This window comes from Sciurus carolinensis, unplaced genomic scaffold (genome assembly GCF_902686445.1).
Source record: "Sciurus carolinensis unplaced genomic scaffold, mSciCar1.2, whole genome shotgun sequence".
Lineage (NCBI taxonomy): Eukaryota > Metazoa > Chordata > Mammalia > Rodentia > Sciuridae > Sciurus > Sciurus carolinensis.
Genome location: NW_025920144.1, coordinates 1309495 through 1329941, shown reverse-complemented (window position 1 = coordinate 1329941; position 20447 = coordinate 1309495).

Sequence of the window (20447 nt, the reverse complement as noted above, 5' to 3'; positions counted from 1 at the left end):
GTTTCTGATCATCCCAAGTGTGAGAGACCAATTGAGTGACCTTACTGAGCACTGCATGTCTACGCTCTCCATGATTCACCAGTGAAGTGAAGCACCCCACAATTCCTTGAGGGCTCCCTGCTGATGAGGACGACACTCTCCCAGTTGTGAGGGAAGTCTTCCTTCCTAAGAGCTGTTCTGTCACATACGTTGGAAGAGACCCCCATCATCATCTGAGGACAGGAAGTGGCCTTGCTCAGCAGGTGAATGGCATTCCACAGACCTAGCAATGGAGAAAACAAACTGCTTTCCCATTACACCTCCACAGTACATTTCTGTATGTCTTTATGATCTTGCTGGTCACTTAAAGGCCCTCAAGAGTAGGTGCCAAATGTCAGAACCCTTCCTTTCTGTACATGTGTTTTGAAGTACCTTCTACCCTTCAAATTCTGAATGTTTTCTACTTTTTAACTGTATAACAGTCCAACTACCACAAGAAGATTTTGATCAACTATTACTTCTTAAATATTATTTACACTTAACCTAATGATAGTGAACTTACATTCCTATCTGGCCAGAAATCTTTCTAAGGAATATATACATATATAATATTCAATGAGTCATCAAGCTTTTCCTGTAAAATAGGCATTACTACTATCCCCATTTTACAGATGGAAAGTTGAGGCAGAGACATTAGTTAGTGTCCCAGACCACAGCAATGGCAGAGGTGGAGCTAGAACCCAGGCTGCCCCCTCCTGTTCACATCCACTAAGTGATCTTTATTCCTACTTTCAATTATGAGCTTCCTTCACTACTTACCAGGTTATTCTGATTATTTTCAGAACTTGAATTCTTAAGAGGCAGTGGGGCACACCTATAATCCCAGTGGTTCAGGAAGCTGAAGCAGGAAGATCGCAAGTTCAAAACCAGTCTCGGCAACTCAGTGAGGCCTTAAGCAACTTAGGGAGACCCTGTCACTAAATAAAATAAAAAAGGGCTGGGGATATGGCTCAGAGGTTAAGTGCCCCTGGAACTGTCCCCCAAAATGGGCAAGGGCACCTTTTGAAAAATTTAAAAACCAATATGCAAATAGTTTATATTTATAGTCAGTGACTTCATTTTCATTTTTCCTTCTCTAATTTATATGGTGAATGATCAGTTAAATAATTTTTAAAAGGAAAATACAAATATAACAATAGGGATATTTCAGAATGTGTGGTCATAATCTTAAACTATTAAAATGTGAACTATCCCAAAGAACCGAATTCATTTCAAAGGCAAAATAGTGTAGGAAATAACTCTAGGCAGCTCCCAGCCAGGCCATGGCCCAGTGGTCAATCCCTAGGGCCTGTTTTCCTAACTGCTGTGAGTTTGCTGAGGGCAGAGAGAGGGAATCCTTAGCTTCACTTCTGTTTGTCAACCCAGCATTTCTTGCATTGGTAAGAGCTGGTGACTGACCTCTCTGCTATTGCTAGCTCAATCCAGCTGAGGAGAGAGCTTTCCAGCACTCACACAGCAGTAGAGCTCCCCTTCTGATGAAACTTGGGGCGTTTTCTCCATCTTTACTGCTTCAGGCACTTTGCTTCCATGAGCTAGGTTTCAAGTTTCTTCCAATTTACTCAGGGTGAAAAGGCCACTCAGAAGCAGTCCCACACATGGACTTCATGATCAGTGGGGCTGGCCTTACTGCAAGCAATTGGCCTTCCTCTCTACATTGCTCTTTTCTTAATACCACCTCAGTTTCTCTTCCCATCTTCAACCCACACAAGTACACTCCCCAGGTGCTGCCACAGTTGTCCCCCATGAAGCCAGAGCTTCTCAAGGGGGGCTGGGTTGATGGAAAGGCCCAGCCTGACCACTGATCACCTCAAGAGTCCTCAAGTGCTCTGAGGCCCCCTCAGTCACTTTGCACACAGGCCTGTTCCCTAGACTGTACCTGGGTGTCAGGGAGCACTGTTGTTCTTTCTTTTGTCCCCTCTACCTTCAACATGGTTGTGATCTCAGCAGGCTTGACCACCTTGAAACCTTGCCCTCTTTAGAGAGCCTACTGATCCTCCAGTCCTGTAACCCCAGCAGCCCTGCTGATCTGCATCCTCTAGGAACTGGCCCTTTTATCAGATGCACCCAGACCCCAGACCTTTAGGTGGCTATTCTTGCACTGTGTGGACTGCATCTGGGCTCTCCCGTGAGGCTGCTGAACCAAAGTCCAAACCTAGGGCTGAGGTTGTAGCTCAGTGGTAGAGCACTGAACCATCTATGCTAAGCCCATGGCTAATATCATTATAAATAGTGAAAAACTGAAAGCATTCCCCCTAAAAACTGGAACAAGGCAGGGATGCCCTCTTTCACCACTTCTATTCAATATCATCCTTGAAACTCTAGCCAGAGCAATTAGACAGACCAAAGAAATTAAAGGGATACGAATAGGAAAAGAAGAACTCAACTATCCCTTATTTGCTGATGATATGATTATATACTTAGAGGAATCAGGAAACTCCACCAGAAAACTTTTAGAACATATAAGTGAATTCAGTAAAGTAGCGAGATATAAGATCAATGCACATAAATCTAATGCATTTTTATACATAAGTGATGAATCTTCAGAAAGAGAAATTAGAAAAACTACCCCATTCACAATAGCATCGAAAAAAATAAAATACTTGGGAATCAATCTCACAAAAGAGGTGAAAGATCTCTTACAATGAGAACTACAGAACACTAAAGAAAGAAATTAAAGAAAACCTTAGAAGATGGAAAGATCTCCCATGTTCTTGGATAGGAAGAATGAATTTTGTCAAAATGGCCATACTACCAAAAGTGCTATACAGATTCAATGCAATTCCAATTAAATCCCAATGATGTACCTTACAGAAATAGAGCAAGCAATTATGAAATTCATCTGGAAGAATAAAAAACCCAGAATAGCTAAAGCAATCCTTGGCAGAAAGAGTGAAGCAGGGGGTATCACAATACCAGATCTTCAACTCTACTACAAGCAATAGTAACAAAAACGGCATGGTATTGGTACCAAAATAGAAAGGTGGATCAATGGTACAGAATAGAGGACACGGACACAAACCCAAATAAATACAATTTTCTCATACTAGACAAAGGGACCAAAAATATGCAATGGAGAAAAGATAGCCTCTTCAACAAATGGTGCTGGGAGAATTGGAAATCCATATGCAAAAGAATGAAACTAAACCCATATCTCTCACCATGCACAAAACTAAACTCAAAATGTATTAAGGACCTCAGAATCAGACCAGAGACCTTGCATCTTATAGAAGAAAAAGTAGGTCCAGAACTTCAACATGTCGGCTTAGGACCAGAGTTCCTCCACAGGACTCCCATAGCACAAGAAATAAAAGCAAGAATCAATAACTGGGATAGATTCAAACTAAAAAGCTTTCTCACAGCAAAGGAAACTATCATCAATGCGAAGAAAGAGCCTACAGAATGGGAGAAAATCTTTGCCAATCACACTTCAGATAGAGCACTAATCTCCAGAATCTATAAAGAACTCAAAAAACTCTACACCAAGAATACAAATAATCCATCAACAAATGGGCTAAGGAAATGAACAGACACTTCACAGAAGAAGATTTACACACAATCAGCAGATATGTAAAAAAAAATGTTCACCATCTCTAGTAATAAGAGAAATGCAAATCAAAACCACCGTAAGATTCCATCTCACCCCAATTAGAATGGCGATTATCAAGAATACAAGCAACAACAGGTGTTGGCGAGGATGTGGGGAGAAAGGTACACTCATACATTGCTGTTGGGGCTGCAACTAGTGCAGCCACTCTGAAAAGCAGTGTGGAGACTCCTTAGAAAACTTGGAATGGAACCACCATTTGACCCAGCTATCCCACTCCTTGGCCTATACCCAAAGGACTTAAAATCAGCATACTATAGAGATACAGCCACATCAATGTTCATAGCTGCTCAGTTCACAATAGCCAGATTGTGGAACCAACCTAGATGTCCTTCAATTGATGAATGGATAAAGAAACTGTGGTATATATATATATATATATATATATATATATATATATATATACAATGGAATATTACTCAGCCATAAAGAATGATAAAATTATGGCATTTGCAGGCAAATGGATGAAATTGGAGAATATCATGCTAAGTGAGATAAACCAATCTCAAAAAACCAAAGGACGAATGACATCACTAATAAGTGGATGATGACACATAATGGGGGGTGGGAGGGTTTAGTGTTAGGGTTAGACTTATAATTAGGGAGGGGGCAAGAATGGAGGAAGGAAGGACTGTATAGTGGGAAAAGAGGGGTGGGAGGGGTGGTGGGGAAGAGAAAAAATAACAGAATGAATCAAACAACATTACCCTATGTAAATTTATGATTACACAAATCGTATGCCTTTACGCCATGTACAAACAGAGAAACAACATGTATCTCATTTGTTTACAATAAAAAAAAATCAGTTTGTGCTTTAACCACAGCACCAAAATTATTCTCTCCCTTTTGGTTATAGTCATGTTTTGCTGCTTTCAAGCTATTTCCTCAAAATTGGAAGATGAAAGGAGAGAAATTCTTCAGTGTCTTTTAAACATTCTCATCTATTTAATAGATAACAAGAAGTGTTCCTTATCAAAATTTCCTTTGGTCTATTTTACAAGACTCATTTTCTCTGTCATGTGAAAGTGTCATAATTTTTGATATAAGATTCAATTAAAGTTTTTTTAGTCAATCTTTTAAAATTTGTTTTTTTTTTTAAATTGTACTTTCTTAGATGTATGTCCTATGATTAGATTTGCTTACTCATGACTGGTATTTCTTTCTTGCAATTATTTTTAAAGGAGATCCCCATCCCCCTTCTTGAAAGCCTGGGACAGGACAGTCTAACTTTATCTTGCTATAAATATAGGTTTTCATGTAAGGTAGTTGCAAGTAGCACACCTGCTGAGAAACTCTTCACACACAAGGAAGACTGACATGCACCAGCTTGTCTAAGAGAACCCAATTTTGTGTGGACAAAGGGCTCTGAATTAAATGGGAATCAATATGACCCTATATGCTATAAAGAACTCAAATTACTATCATAAATTAATCAGGAAAATATTATACAAAATCGATATTTCAAAATACACATGAAGTTATTGAGACAGGAAATGCCAAGGTAATATAAAAAACAGCTGTACCATTCTTTATAGCCTAACCAAAATGAGGATGTCCTAGAAAGCAGCCTTCAGATTCTATTTTTGACAATGTCGAATCCATTTTATTAAATTGAAAAGTTGTACAAGCAGCCAAACATTGAAGCAAAGATTGCTCAGAACATCATTTTTTTAATGTAAGAAAGGTGAAAGGTGTTGGTTGTTCCCTATAAATGCAAGAAACGAAAGTACTGTTATTAATGCATGTCTTTAATTGTCATAATTATTACTTATTTTTAATTAGTTTTGGCACTTATTGACTTGACCTTGGCAAAGTAAGAGTTGTAGAATAGGAATCAGCATGCAGAAATCTAGTTTCAGTGCCAACATTGTCTAGCTCTCTGCCTACTGATAAACCCGATCTTTTTGGGTGTCAGTTCTCTATGAAAGTAATTGATTAAATAAAATTATCTCAGTTTCAGTTTTGTGACCAAAGTTAACTTTATTAAATGAGATAGACATCACAATCTAGAAATAAGAATAAGACAAAAATTTGACAAAAGTTAAAAAAGGAAAATTGACTCATAGGACAATGCAACAGTATTTAATTCACATACTGTCACTTTGATATTGTAGATAAGATCGTTGTCAAAGATACAAAAGGAAGAATAGTAAGACTTCAGGCCTAGAAGGGCAAGTCATGGCTCATGGCTAAAATTCCACTACATTGGTAGAGGCTGTCTAGAGTCTCTTGGAATTTGGAGGATTCTAAGGCCCAGTCTGAGTTCAATGACAAAAATGTTGTGACTTAATAAGCAACATCAGCTGTAGACTCACAAGGAGAGTAGTAACACATGTAAGGTATTTGCCACATAAATCCTCAAACAGTATCCCAACCATACCTAGTAGATTCCTGTTATTTGTTTCTGAATATATAGCTAAAGACTTTAGGATGCCCTCTATTCCCAGATAACACAGTGTATAATCTGTCACATAAAACAAAATATTACTTTAAATTTTAAGTAGCTCCTTTCAGGCCCTTGCTGTTCTACAAACATGAGATTAAAGGGCAAAAGTAGTTACAGAAGAAACCACTACATGGCCGCAAATTTTCATTCATCTTTTCTATAGTAATAGAAGTCTGATTTTTTTTAGGCACGTTGGCTTCCCAGAATAATACAGCTCTGAGCCACAGATATTTTAACAAGGATATCATATATATAGTAGTCCCATAAGATAACATAGCTCCTGTAAGTAGTAGGTTATACCACATAAGTTTGGATAATACACAAATGAGCATTTCTCAACATAGTTATCTGAAATACTTAAAAAAACAAGGCTGCATTAAATCTAAGAAAGTTATGCGTCTATTTTAAGAGATGTTTTAAGATAAGTACTAGTCTGGTTCTTGGAAGGTAAATTTGAACAAAATTTTAAGTGAAAAGAAAAGGTGAGGTGTCCATAAAGAATATGCTTCATCTAACTCAATAGCAGTCAATAATCAAAGGGAAAAACAAATGATTGTTTTTAAACATCAATTAAAAACCACACATATCAGAAAAGAGAGCATTCGTCTGACAGTGAAAAGAGTGCAATGTTGGTTCTAAAACTGGAGAGGCCTTTCAATATATTTTTAAACAGAAAAATTAAGAAAAACCTTCAATCACTTCTGAAGAAGTGATGAAAATTTTGGAAAAAAAACTATTGATCAAAATTAAGAAATAAGAGTAACTCAGTTGATACATGTGCATGAATACACACAAGAGAAAAGCTATTCCTATATTTATAAATGGATTTTTAAATTAAACTCATTTTAAATACCCATTATCTACATGGTTGTCTTAGAACCTATGAGATTCCAAAATCTAATAAAAAAAATTTATGTTCAGAAACCTGCCATTGTTGGAAATGTGAAATGTTTTAAAATTCCATGTAGTTATGTATATATTTAAACATGAACTAACTTGATTGTACTTGTTTTCTCCTAGAGCCACACCATCTTGTAGGGTCATCATGAGCCTCAGGTGGTTTCAGGTGCTACTGAGCACTTGAAATGCACCTCACCCAAATTACAATACTAAAACATATATACTAGATATTGAAGATTAATAAGACAAAAAAATTCAATTTTTTAAATTATTTATTTTTCATTTTTTACAGACTGCATTTTGATTCACTGTACACAAATGGGGTCAATTTTTTGACATTGACAATTACATATTGAAATAACATTTTGATACACTGGATCAAATAAAATATACTATTAAGTAAATGTATCTTTATTTCACCTTTTTAACTGCATGTTTTCGTCTGCTTTTTCACTGTGGTGATCCAAAGACCTGACAGGGAGGAAAAATTTATTTTGAGATTCAGTTTCAGAGGTCTCAGTCCATAGGCAGCCAACTCCACTGCTCTTGACCTGAGGTGAGACTGAATATCCCTGTCGAAGTGTGTGGCAGAGGAAAGTTGCTCAGGACATGACCATCAGGAAGCAGAGAGAGACCAAAGTCAACTCGCTGGGCATACCCCCAGTAACCCAGCTCCTCCAGCCATACACTTCCTGCCTACTGTTACCACCCACTTAATACCTATCAGTGGATTAATGCACTGATTAGGTTAAGGCTCTCATAATCCAATCATTTTGCATTGTCTCATACATGCCCCCTCATATGAGGGGAACACCTCATATCTAAACCATAACACTGCAACTACTAAAAGATTTTAAGAATTTAAGCCACATATGAAGCTCACACTGTATTTCTATTGGATAGTACAGTCTGGAGCATCTCAAAGGAATTTCTTCCTCAGAAGTAATTATTAGCTTTAGGATCTGAGAAACCTACCACCACAACACTGGTTATTGATAAATGCAAATTTCTATTGGACATTTCCATGAGACTAAAAATCAGTTCATCTAATTCCAAAATATGATTTAGAATTTTAAGAATTTAGCTAGTAATACAGAAATGAAATAAAATGTCCAAATTCTCTGTCTACTTGCTTTTCTCATTTTAATTTCATTAATTCCTATAAAAGACCTTGCAGATAGAGCAAGATGTGGTCTTAGTTCTCAGGATAGCAAGAACTAGACAACCAAATTCAGCAGAAGTGACAAAAGAATGATGCTGTGTGAGCTACCACAATGACATTTGAGAAACTTGAACACAAAAAGCATTATTCCTTTAGATAAAATCTCTCTCCAGTGTTGCCCTTTTACAGTCTAGGGTGCAAACCAGGCATAGAAAAAGCTCAGTTGCTTCCTAAAATTCTTCGTTGAAATATTCTCTACAGATAATCCAGATAACCTCATTCAATCTATGATTTTAAAATGCTACCTTGCTTTGCTGGCCACTTAACCCTGCCTTAATGAACACTGTGATTCCAGGAATCGCCATTCTTGTGGTGGTTCCTCTGTGTCACAGCACAGCAAGTGACTGCTAACTGCATGCGCTGCCACACACCCACCGTCTTCTTCCAGCCCTACTGCTTTGAATTACTTACTCAGGTTAGAGATATTTGACGCTGAAGAGAGACTGTCCTTTGGATTTCCTCCCAAGACCCACTTGAAAGTTACTTCCCACTGCTCTTTCAGTCTCAAGTGGTGCCCAGATTGATAGCACTGTTCACCCCATTGGCTCTCACCTTTGTCTCCAAACCCATGAAAAGCCCTTGTTTCACTTCTAAAAAGTCAGGAACTAAAATGAGGAAGTAACTCTAGTGCCCTGAAGTAAAAATGCCTGTGTGATCATTACTGAACATCATTTGCTACTGAGGTCAACAGGAGGACATGAAGGCAATTATTCTAACTCACAAATGAAGGAAAACTTAACGTGCCTCCTCCCAGATCCCTCCCACAAAACAAAACAAAACAAAACAAAACAAAAGGCTTTTTTAAAATAAAATTAGGGCCAAAGGCAAAAAGAAACCAAGTCAAGAATATGATTATATACATAAATAGGGCTCATGATTTTAAGAAGGACACCCCTACCTCTGACATAATCAACCTGCAGCGGGATCTCCCAGTTATACCCAACCTTGAATAGATGTTATGATAAGCATGCAGGACTCTTATATTTGGATTGACACAAGCAAGAAGAATTTGTGCAAGGAATCGAGGAAAAAAGAAACTTGGAAAAGACAAGAAAAAGAGAGAAAAAGAAGAGGACAAGATGGCATCTATTCCCAACCAACCTGTGAGCTAGGTCTCATCTTTCCCAGAAAAAGATGAGATAGGTCTATTTGATGAGGACATGTGTGAGATTGCACATGAACTTGAGGTCTAAGGAATAGGATGTGACTTCACTGAGTGTAGGTATGATCAGATACATAGATAAGGTAAAGCAAGCCGGACAGGCTGGTGTGGTGGGGTGAGGGGAGGTCGGGGACCTTCACCAATAACAGCTGAGGAAGTGAGTCTGCATGTGAAGTGCACACCTATTTCCTCTCCCAAAACCATGGTCTTGCTTTCATATCGTCCTCAGTGTCCTGCCATCACAGTCAGAACGGTCACAATGTCAATGTATTGCCTTTTTTTAAAAGTCAGGAATAAAATCACTTTTGGAGAGTTACTATCTGCCACAGCTTCAGGGCAGCAGTGGTGTTGAGCTGTGGGATTAAGATGGACACACGCAAGGATGTGCTAGGCCACTCTCGCAGTGCAGCAAAGTTCTCAGTAGGTGTCATCTGCAGTATCAGCACCATGTACCTCCCTCAGGTGGATTGACTGCTGGGATTGTCAGAAAATCAGAGGTCTGGATCAAGTACACAAGGGAGACAAAGTGTAGGTGACTTTAAGGAGAAACTGAATACCAAAGTACTTATAAGATCTCCTAACTCATACTCAGAGGGTGGAAGGACCCATGTGCATTAAGATTACCAGCACCTGTCTTACCAGAGAATAAAATCTGAGTCAAGGAAGTCTGAGAACAAAATTCCCAATCCCAGGAGTGATATTGTTTCTAAACAGTCAGAGCAATAAGCACAGAAAACAAAGCTGTTTTCATATTTCAAATCAGAATTTTTCACTTGAAAGGCTATTTCAGTATTTATCACTTACTAGATGTGTTCATGAATATAACAGTAAATATTTTTGAAAATTGAATCATATTTTAAATTTCTCTAGGGAATATTATATTGAAAGGAATCTGTAATAACACCCCTGGTTAAAACATTATCAACTAAATGCATCTGTTCTTTAATATTTGACTTTCTTGAAATGAAATATAATTTACATTAAAATCCCCTTATTTCTATTAAGCATTTAATAGTGGCATGCTTTAAGCTAGGTCTGAGTACAAGATTTTATAATGTGAACTTCCTGTATTGTTTAAGAATATTTGATTCTGCTGTAGAACAGCAGGAAAGAAACAGGATTGACTGAACTCACAAAAACTGCTAGGTTTATGTTATGGTTTGGATATGAGGTGTCCCTCTAAAGCTCATGTGTGAGACAATGCACGAAGGTTCAGAAGAGAAATGATTGGGTGTTAAGACTCCTAACCAATCAGTGAATTAACGTCTCTCTCTCTCTCTCTCCCTCTTCTCCCTCTCCTCTCCCTGATGATGTGAGCTGCTTCCTTCTGCCACACTCTTCTGCCATGATATTCTGCCTCACCTCAAGCCCCAAGGAATGGAGCCGGCCTTCTATGGACTAAGACCTCTGATACCATGAGCCCTCAAATAAACCTTTCCTCCTCTATAATTGTGCTGGTCAGATCATTTAGTCACAGCAGAAAAAAAGCTGACTAAACCAGAAATGCATAGTTCTCATAAGCCAAATTCAGAAAACACATTAAATACAGATAAAGTAAGTGTGATGTGTAGATCTAATTAACCTCTAAAGCTTTCCAAACTTTGATCAATAAACTAAAAATATGATGGAGCAAACTTGGGTGTTGTCCAAAGACGAAATTATGCCACCTCTAGGATGACAGCTCTGTCACCCTCAAATTCACTCAGCCATTGTAAGCACCCAGTACAGTCTCATTCTAGTCCATACGTAGAGCAAGCATATATCATTGGCCCAAGGCTTCTATCTGTGACCCTGTAGCTCAAACATCCACTGTGATCCTCATAACCACATCATCAGCAAGGAAGAGAGAAATAGAGACAGATGATATGGATGAATATTGTGATACAATATCACTTCCATCTACTTGCATCCTGAATTAACAATGTTAACTTACTCTTGTTTCCCATTGTGATAACACCAGTTACCTTGATGAGTCCTGCTTCCTCAGATGTTGAAGTATAACACTAGAGAAGGACATCAAGGCAAGTATAGAGTAGAAAGGAAGTTTTATTTAAAAAAAAAAGTAGAACAGACTTCTCCCAGGTGGAAGAAGGAGCCCCAAAGGCACAATTTCTGGGATGAGCAAAACTTGCACTTTTATAGATTTGTTCTCCTGTTCGTTCCTCCTTATCTCTCCCCTTCCTGCCTATGTGACTAGGCCCAGGAGATGCAGGTGAGATGGCAAAATGTGAGAAGCAGATGGGCAGAGGGAAAGGGCCAAATGGAGTGATTTAGGCAGGTAGGGGCTCAGGGGCCATTAACTAACAACTCCCTGCCTGCAGTCTTTTGAAAAGAATGGTAAAGGCAGGTAAATTTGATAATCAATGGACTCTGGAGGTCTTTGACATTCCATTCTCCCAGGGGCAGTCTCCAACTTTCCAGACGCAGATTGACCCTATTCCCTATTCTACACTAACTGCCTGTTCTCAATTCTGGCTTCAATTATATGTTTTAAACTGATCCAATAAACCTATGATTCAACTATTTTAATTTGATCTATCAGCCTTTCTCCTCTGTGACCTCTGAGTCAGCCTGTCTCATGGTATACTTGGAAGGTCCCATGGCCTCAAGGCATTCCCTGCATGGCAGGTCTGATGTAGAGGATTGCAATCACTTAGGCGGCCAAGTGTCAGAAAACCCAACTAGACCCCATTAAGACAAAATCGAGTCTCTCCTTTGGAAAAGTAGAAGTTACCTCTTTTGATAGCTGTTTCTGAAACCTTACTATAAACCTTTGATGGCAAAATTCATGCACTGTTTATCTTTGCATCTGTATATCCAGCCTATCACCTGTAACAGTGAAGACACTTTTGTATTTTTGTCAAATAGAACAATAAATTTCAGTGCACTTTCATAATGCAGTTATTTACATACTAATATTTGTATGTTGATTCTGACAAAACTCATCAGCACAACCAATAAGCAACTTTATTAAAAACTGTAGGGATTAGATCATTCATCCAGGCAGAGAATGTCATGGGAAGATATTGAATTCCTCCTGGACTGATAGAATGAAAATGACTTCCGTGCCTTGGCAGTTTAAGATTCCAGGACCAGTAAACCTCAACTTGGTTTTCAGCAGATCCTGACAAAGATCCCAAATCCTCTATTCATTGTTAAAGTAATTGGCAAACAAACTGGACACTGGCAAATGTGGAAAAACAAAGTCACATCATCAGGTTGTGTTTACTTGAACATAGTAGAGCAGGGAGATAATGTGTTAGAGCTTCAAAGAATGAGAAAAACAGAGAGAGAGAGAGAGAGAGAGAGAGAGAGAAAGCAAAATGAAAGTCATTTTGTTTATTAATCTGGGATGAGTTTTAAATTAAAAACTTATTAGGTAAATTATAGTTTGTTCACGATGAAAAACAACTTATGAATTGATAAGGAACAATCTACCAGAAAAATCATCAACTGCCTCACCCCCCAAAAAATCAAGGTCAGTTTATACAGCATGCTAATATTTTGTGTTTAAAAAATATGTAGATAATTTGTATAATGCACATTTGGGAAGGATACACAGTACAATTGGGTATAGTGAAATGTAGTAGAAAGAAAAATTGTATTTTGGTTTTGTGTACATTTTTATTTTTATAATGTTTCATGCATTATTCAAAAAATGAAAATGGAAAATGAATAACATAACTTTAAAACTTATGGTTAATTTTTTGTATGTAGAAAAATATGTAAACTAAGGTCAGTAAATAGATATATTCTTAACCATATTTATATCTACAGTATACTGTGCAGTGGAAGATTTTTCATATCTGTTTCATTTAATATCTGTTAAAACTCTCAATATAGGATAAGAGATGAGTTTCTAGTTATGTTATACATAAGATTATATATTAAGAGAACTTTTCTTTCAAGTTAATAAGTATGGCACAGAGGCCATTAACTTGCTAAACCCTATTCAGCTTAGCAGTTCTAGTATAGTTGATTTCACAAATTCCAAAATTAAAGAAAACCTTTCAGCCCAATAGGAAGTACTGCTCCCAAATTGGGAATATGACTTTTAAGAAGCAAGACAGAGAAGAAAATAAAAAATATGCACCTTTATTTTCTCATCTGTAAAATAGGAAAAATAAGAGTACCTAGTGGTAATATATGGAAAATCCAAAATAAATGGTAGTTGTAACTAATATAGTTTAATAGTTAATTGCATATATGCTTGTTCTGTATAAATATTTATGCTCAAAAACCATAAGCATATTGTCTTATTAAAATAAAACTGCAAATACTAATGGTGCTGGGCAATAGCTCTCACCCCCCTCTCACAGTTTGACAGACAACCTCCCAAATATCTATGATTACCCCTTTGAATTGGGAATGGTTCATCTTCCAGTGTATTCACAACTACTTCCAATGGCATTGGCAAACAAAATAACCAAAATTATTGTTCAAAATTTCTTACACAGTTGTAAAATTCATCTAAAATGTCTTCTAGAAATGTAAGGTTTTTAACAGAGAAAAGAGGCATATCATATATTGATCACTGAGTGATGAAGAACTTGAATTAAGATCATAAAGAGAGTAAGAATCCCCATTTGGAAAGACAAGAATTAAATTTATCTTCCTAAGAACTGATATTAAGATGAGTTTAAAAACTATCCATTCTGATTTGGTTAAATTGACCATGTAATCACCCTGTAGTCTATTTTTTATTGCTTTTGTAAACACAGACGGGGTATCATTTATCTAGAACATCAGTGAAGAATCGTGTTGGTGTCTTAACCCTTGTTTAAATGATTAGTCCTTGAGAATAAAGATAAACCAGACTAAATCACCTTTGGGTGTATATATTTTCAACCAGAAATTATCAGATCGATTTTTGGTTATGCCCACACACAACCTAATTACTTTGAAAATAAACAGATGTGGTTGTTTTATGAACATCCTAATCTATTATACTACTAGAGAGAGAAGCAGACCTAAGAAAGCATTGGAGATGCACATTTAGACATAATGGCAATGTGTAGCTCTAGTACTGTAGGATCAGTCATTGAAGAGCAGCCCAGCAAGCTCAGATCTCTTTCCAGCCCCAGGGACACTTACCCTCAACCTGACTCACTGTCCAGAGAGGAAAATAGCCATAGCTGCTAGGGTCAGCTTACTATCTGTTGGTGACCTGAGAAGTATACAGTAATCCCCCTTAACTGAAGTTTCATTTTCCTGTGGTCAATTGCAATCTAATACTAAATGGAAAATTCCAGAAATAAAAAATTCATGTTTTTGAATCATTTTTCTTACAGTATATTGTTACAATTGTTCTGTTTGATTATTGTTAATCTTTTAACATACATAAATTATATATATATGTGTGTATAACAAATTAAACTATAACATAGGTATATTTGTATAGTTAAAAAAGCATAGTATGTAAAAATGTCAGTGACTTCCAGGTTTTAGGCATCCATTAGGAGTCATAAGTCTTAGAATATATCCCTCCTGGATAAGGGGAGACTATTGTAGGGGTGTGTGTGTGTGAGAAAGAGAGACAGAGAGAGAGAGAAGGAAAAAGACAGAGACAGAATGCCCATAGATGTCTCTGTGGTTACTTAAAAGGGGCAACTAAAGGACAAAGAGAGAGGGTGAGGATTAGACAGTTGGAGGAATCTGGATGAAGGACTATTTTGGAGTAGACTCGGGATGACTTTCAGATGCAATTATCTCTGAGCAGCTTCTTTTAAATCTATTGAAATGGTATCACAGTGAAATGATAACAAACACACAATTAAGAAAAAAATAATGGAAACCCTGGCAATCTCAAGTCCTCTGGAGCTTAAAAAGCATGTACATTTGGAATGAGAGAAATCAGTCACAAGTATTAGGGTCACCTAGGACACACTTCACTGGACACTGTGGAGATTCCTGAAGTCCTTTCTATTGAGCTGACATGCTCTCTTGACACAAGGAGTAGCAGCCCTGATTCCAAGGGAAGGATAGAAGGAGGATCTGCACTCCTTCCAGGAGAAACTCATGCCTCTAAAAAAGCTATTTTGATTTATACCTACTGAGAAGTTACCTGGTCTCTCACCACTGAAACTGAAGGGTGTACTTTAAAGCTATTTCTGACAGAGAAAAAAAAATGTTTCAATTTTGAGCCTTAGTAAAGTGGTTTTAGGGCAGTAAAGGCCATTCTGCTTTAACAAAAACAACCACATCAAACTATAACATTGGTGTTGAGTGGTGAAAAACATGCCAGGAATCACTGAAGTACATTGGAACTAAGAAAAGAAAAAAAAACCTGACAAAATGTTTAATCTCTTCCTGAACTCAGAAATTGATGAAATCCATAGTTTATTAGGAGAAAAGTAACAGAATAAGCAGTTTTCTCACAGGCAGAAAGAGTCTAAAATTTACTCTGATTTTTAAAGTAATTGCTATACTAAGTGATACCCTTCAATAAAACTAATAATCATAAAAAGAGATGTTATTTGAAACTGAAAAGAACATTATAATGTTTTTACTGATATGTGGAACTCTAAGTCCAGGTATAAAGCTTTGAAGTGCTGTCAAGTTTGGAAAGGGGAGAATTATGTAATGGAATACGCAAGAGGAGGGGTGGAGCTCCTTATGCAGATGAAAGTTGATTAAAATTAGCACTTCATGAAATTGCTTCTTTTTTTTTTAGAAGAAAAGTGATTGTAAGTGGAACACAGCTATAAAAGAAAAAGTCCTCATTTTTCAATCTATGCTAAAGGTTCTTTCCATGTATGACCTTATTTGTTGCTTTAACACAAGATTATAACATGCAAGAACTTTTACAATGGTTTTATTCCTTTTTCTCATGTTGGTTGTTATGAAGACCTGTCATGAATATCTGGAGGAAGAGCAAAAAAGTGGTAAAAAGAGAACTCAAAGCCCAAGTCTAGAACTCATAAAAACTACACATCTTTGTACGAACTGCTTAAATTTCTAGCCACAGATCCACTTTTTTTTGATCTGTTAATCTCTTTATTGTACATATGAAATTATTCAAACAAAATGAATTAGTACGTTCATTTATTCATTCATTCAGCATATTTCACTCATAAAGTTGCTGAGAGGAGAAGGTAAGAGGACACTTACAGAATACCTTTCACAGAGTCTGGCAGTATAAAGAGGGCACTCAATAGCATGTCTATCATTATCATTGTCCATAAAATGGCATCAGATTTAGTAGCAGTGCTATTACTATAAGGAAAGGAAGAAAGAAAACTATTCTTCCTTTCCCCTTAGGTTTTTCCTCTGGGACCCTGCAAATTCAGTAGACAAAAGACAGACTGACCAGAGGAGAACAGATGTTTATTAATAGGAGCACAATGCATACTCATAGGAGCACTCAGCTATGAGTAGCTCAAGGGATGATCAGAAGTTGGACTTCTACAGCATCTTAACAAAATAATATCTCTTAGGAAGGTAGAGAGACAACAGAAAGGACTTTTGATTTTTCAGGGCAGCAAATTCCAGATCCTCTAGTGTTATCTTTGTGCTGATGAATGCATGAAAATATCTCCAGTGATTAACTTCTGTCCTTCCTGGTAGAGGGGAGTGGGGAGGAACACCTATACAAATTTATGTTCTGCTTTGTTTTCCTCTCTCTCAGCCTTCAGCTGCCAATAAACCTTATACCCAAGTGACAGATTTGGGGGTGATCCCCCTTCATTACTCAGTGGGTGACCTATGTCATAATAGGTGCTACACAGGTGCCTACAAAGACTTTATCATCTCATAAGTACACAAATAACTTGGACCCATTTGATTTGAAAAGAGGGAAACAAAAAGGAAAAAAGAGATTAAGGTCAAGCAGGAACTTTAATTGTAATTGAGATTCCCCTTGTCCTGCTAATTCAGATCCATTACATCCATGACACTGCAGAGGCTGAGACCTGGTGCTTCAGAAAAATATTATATCGAAAGATGTAAAGGGTGTGTTTTAAGCCTACTTTGTTCCATTAATATTTCTGAGATGATATATTCTTCTTAGATATCTTCTTCATGTTATCAAGCTAATTGGTGCACTACCCTACCAACTTTGCCAATTATACCCAAGTGTCTTCTGTCATGTACTCAGACTGTTTCTATTTAAGCCCTCTCTGTTCTGCTGACTCACCATCATCAAAAGAAGTACAGGCTGCCCATCATTGACATGTCTCAGACACACAAATTGGACTGAAGCACTGGCAATTAATATTTCTGCTGTTCTCTGCATGACATATACAATAAGTGATACTTTACTTGTGCAGAAATGAAATGAAGTTATGGAAAAAGAAGGTTTTTTTTTCTTTTTTTTATTGTAAACAAATGGGATACATGTTGTTTCTCTGTTTGTACATGACGTAAAGGCATACCATTTGTGTAATCATAAATTTACATAGGGTAATGTTGTTTGATTCATTCTGTTATTTTTTCCCTTCCTCCCACCCCTCCCACTCCTCTTTTCCCTCTATACAGTCCTTCCTTCCTCCATTCTTGCCCCCTCCCTAACCCTAACTCTAACCCTAACACTAACACCTCCCACCCCCCATTATGTGTCATCATCCACTTATTAGTGATATCATTCGTCCTTTGGATTTTTGAGATTGGTTTATCTCACTTAGCATGATATTCTCCAATTTCATCCATTTGCCTGCAAATGCCATAATTTTATCATTCTTTATGGCTGAGTAATATTCCATTGTATATATATATACCACAGTTTCTTTATCCATTCATCAACTGAAGGACATCTAGGTTGATTCCACAATCTGGCTATTGTGAACTGAGCAGCTATGAACATTGATATGGCTGTATCTCTGTAATATGCTGATTTTGAGTCCTTTGGGTATAGGCCAAGGAGTGGGATAGCTGGGTCAAATGGTGGTTCCATTCCAAGTTTTCTAAGGAGTCTCCACACTGCTTTCCAGAGTGGCTGCACTAGTTTGCAGTCCCACCAGCAATGTATGAGTGTACCTTTCTCCCCACATCCTCGCCAACACCTGTTGTTGCTTGTATTCTTGATAATCACCATTCTAATTGGGGTGAGATGGAATCTTAGGGTGGTTTTGATTTGCATTTCTCTTATTACTAGAGATGGTGAACATTTTTCCATATGTTTGTTGATTGCTTGTAGATCTTCTTCTGTGAAGTGTCTATTCATTTCCTTAGCCCATTTGTGGATTGGATTATTTGCATTCTTGGTGTAGAGTTTTTTGTGTTCTTTATAGATTCTGGAGATTAGTGCTCTATCTGAAGTATGATTGGCAAAGATTTTCTCCCACTCTGTAGGCTCTTTCTTTGCATTGATGATAGTTTCCTTTGCTGAGAGAAAGCTTTTTAGTTTGAATCTATCCCAGTTATTGATTCTTGCTTTTATTTCTTGTGCTATGGGAGTCCTGTGGAGGAACTCTGGTCCTAAGCCGACATGTTGATGCTCTGGACCTACTTTTTCTTCTATAAGATGCAAGGTCTCTCGTCTAATTCCGAGGTCCTTAATCCATTTGAGTTTAGTTTTGTGCATGGTGAGAGATATGGGTTTAGTTTCATTCTTTTGCATATGGATTTCCAATTCTCCCAGCACCATTTGTTGAAGAGGCTATCTTTTCTCCATTGCATATTTTTGGTCCCTTTGTCTAGTATGAGAAAATTGTATTTATTTGGGTTTGTGTCCATGTCCTCTATTCTGTACCATTGATCCACCTTTCTATTTTGGTACCAATACCATGCCGTTTTTGTTACTATTGCTGTGTAGTAGAGTTGAAGATCTGGTATTGAAATACCCCCTGCTTCACTCTTTCTGCCAAGGATTGCTTTAGCTATTCTGGGTTTTTTATTCTTCCAGATGAATTTCATAATTGCTTGCTCTATTTCTGTAAGGTACATCATTGGGATTTTAATTGGAATTGCATTGAATCTGTATAGCACTTTTGGTAGTATGGCCATTTTGACAATATTAATTCTTCCTATCCAAGACCATGGGAGATTTTTCCATCTTCTAAGGTTTTCTTTAATTTCTTTCTTTAGTGTTCTGTAGTTCTCATTGTAGAGATCTTTCACCTAAAAGAAGGGTTTTTAAGACCAAAGTGCAGGTACATTTTACTTCGAGGCAGGCTTATCAAGAAAAGAAGACTAAAGCATGGTGTATTCAAAGTACATATTTTTTATCACTTTTCGTTTTCTTAAAGATCTTGGGTAGCAGGTGACATACCATCATGCCATGACATAACTTTAAAATCCCTAAAAGAATCTGATGACTTTGTTGTCACCAACACATTTTCATCATTTAAAATTAATGTAATACATGAGTCAAAAATCATGTTATGATCTGAGTCCCAAATCTCCTACAAGTAATTCAAACCTTATCAGACTTCTTTCAAACCATAAACTCTGATGGTAACAAGTCCTAAGTTCTGCCCCAAGCAGTCTCCAACCCCACATCTGGCTTTGAAGAGGTTCCATCTCTTGTCATTCTCTGCTTTTTCCAGAAATTGGGAGTGGTCTTCAGGACAATTTCCAAATCTCCCTCCTTGAGCCCATTGTGGTGCCATCTCCTTCCTCAGCTCCTTCAGATCTCCACTCGAATGGCATTTCTGAGTGCTTTCTAGGTCACCTTTTCTAAAAATGCTAACTCCAAAGTTCCCTGCCAGGGAACTCCTCCTTGGCACTTTCCATCATTTAGCATACTATAATGCATCTTCTGTAGCCTTTATCTGCATCTGTTTAGAAAGGCACCTTGCTTATCATCCACCTCCCTTTACTAGAGTGTAAAGCCCCTCAGATTTTTGTGTTTGATTCATTACTCTACACCCAGGCCTAGTGCATTGCTTGGTATGTAGTGCCAAATATTTTTTGTTGAATGCATGAAAGAGATGCCCTCCTGAACTTAGAAATCTACATCGAGCCAATTACCAGAGTATAGTACATTAATCAAATTAACAAAAACTTGGAAATATAAAAGGATGACTGCTTGTCCTGATTCAAATGTCATATTGAATCAATGTTGTATACATCCATACAGAGATTGTTTTTAGTCAGAATGACTCGTTGTTATACTATGTTATATATAATATGTAAC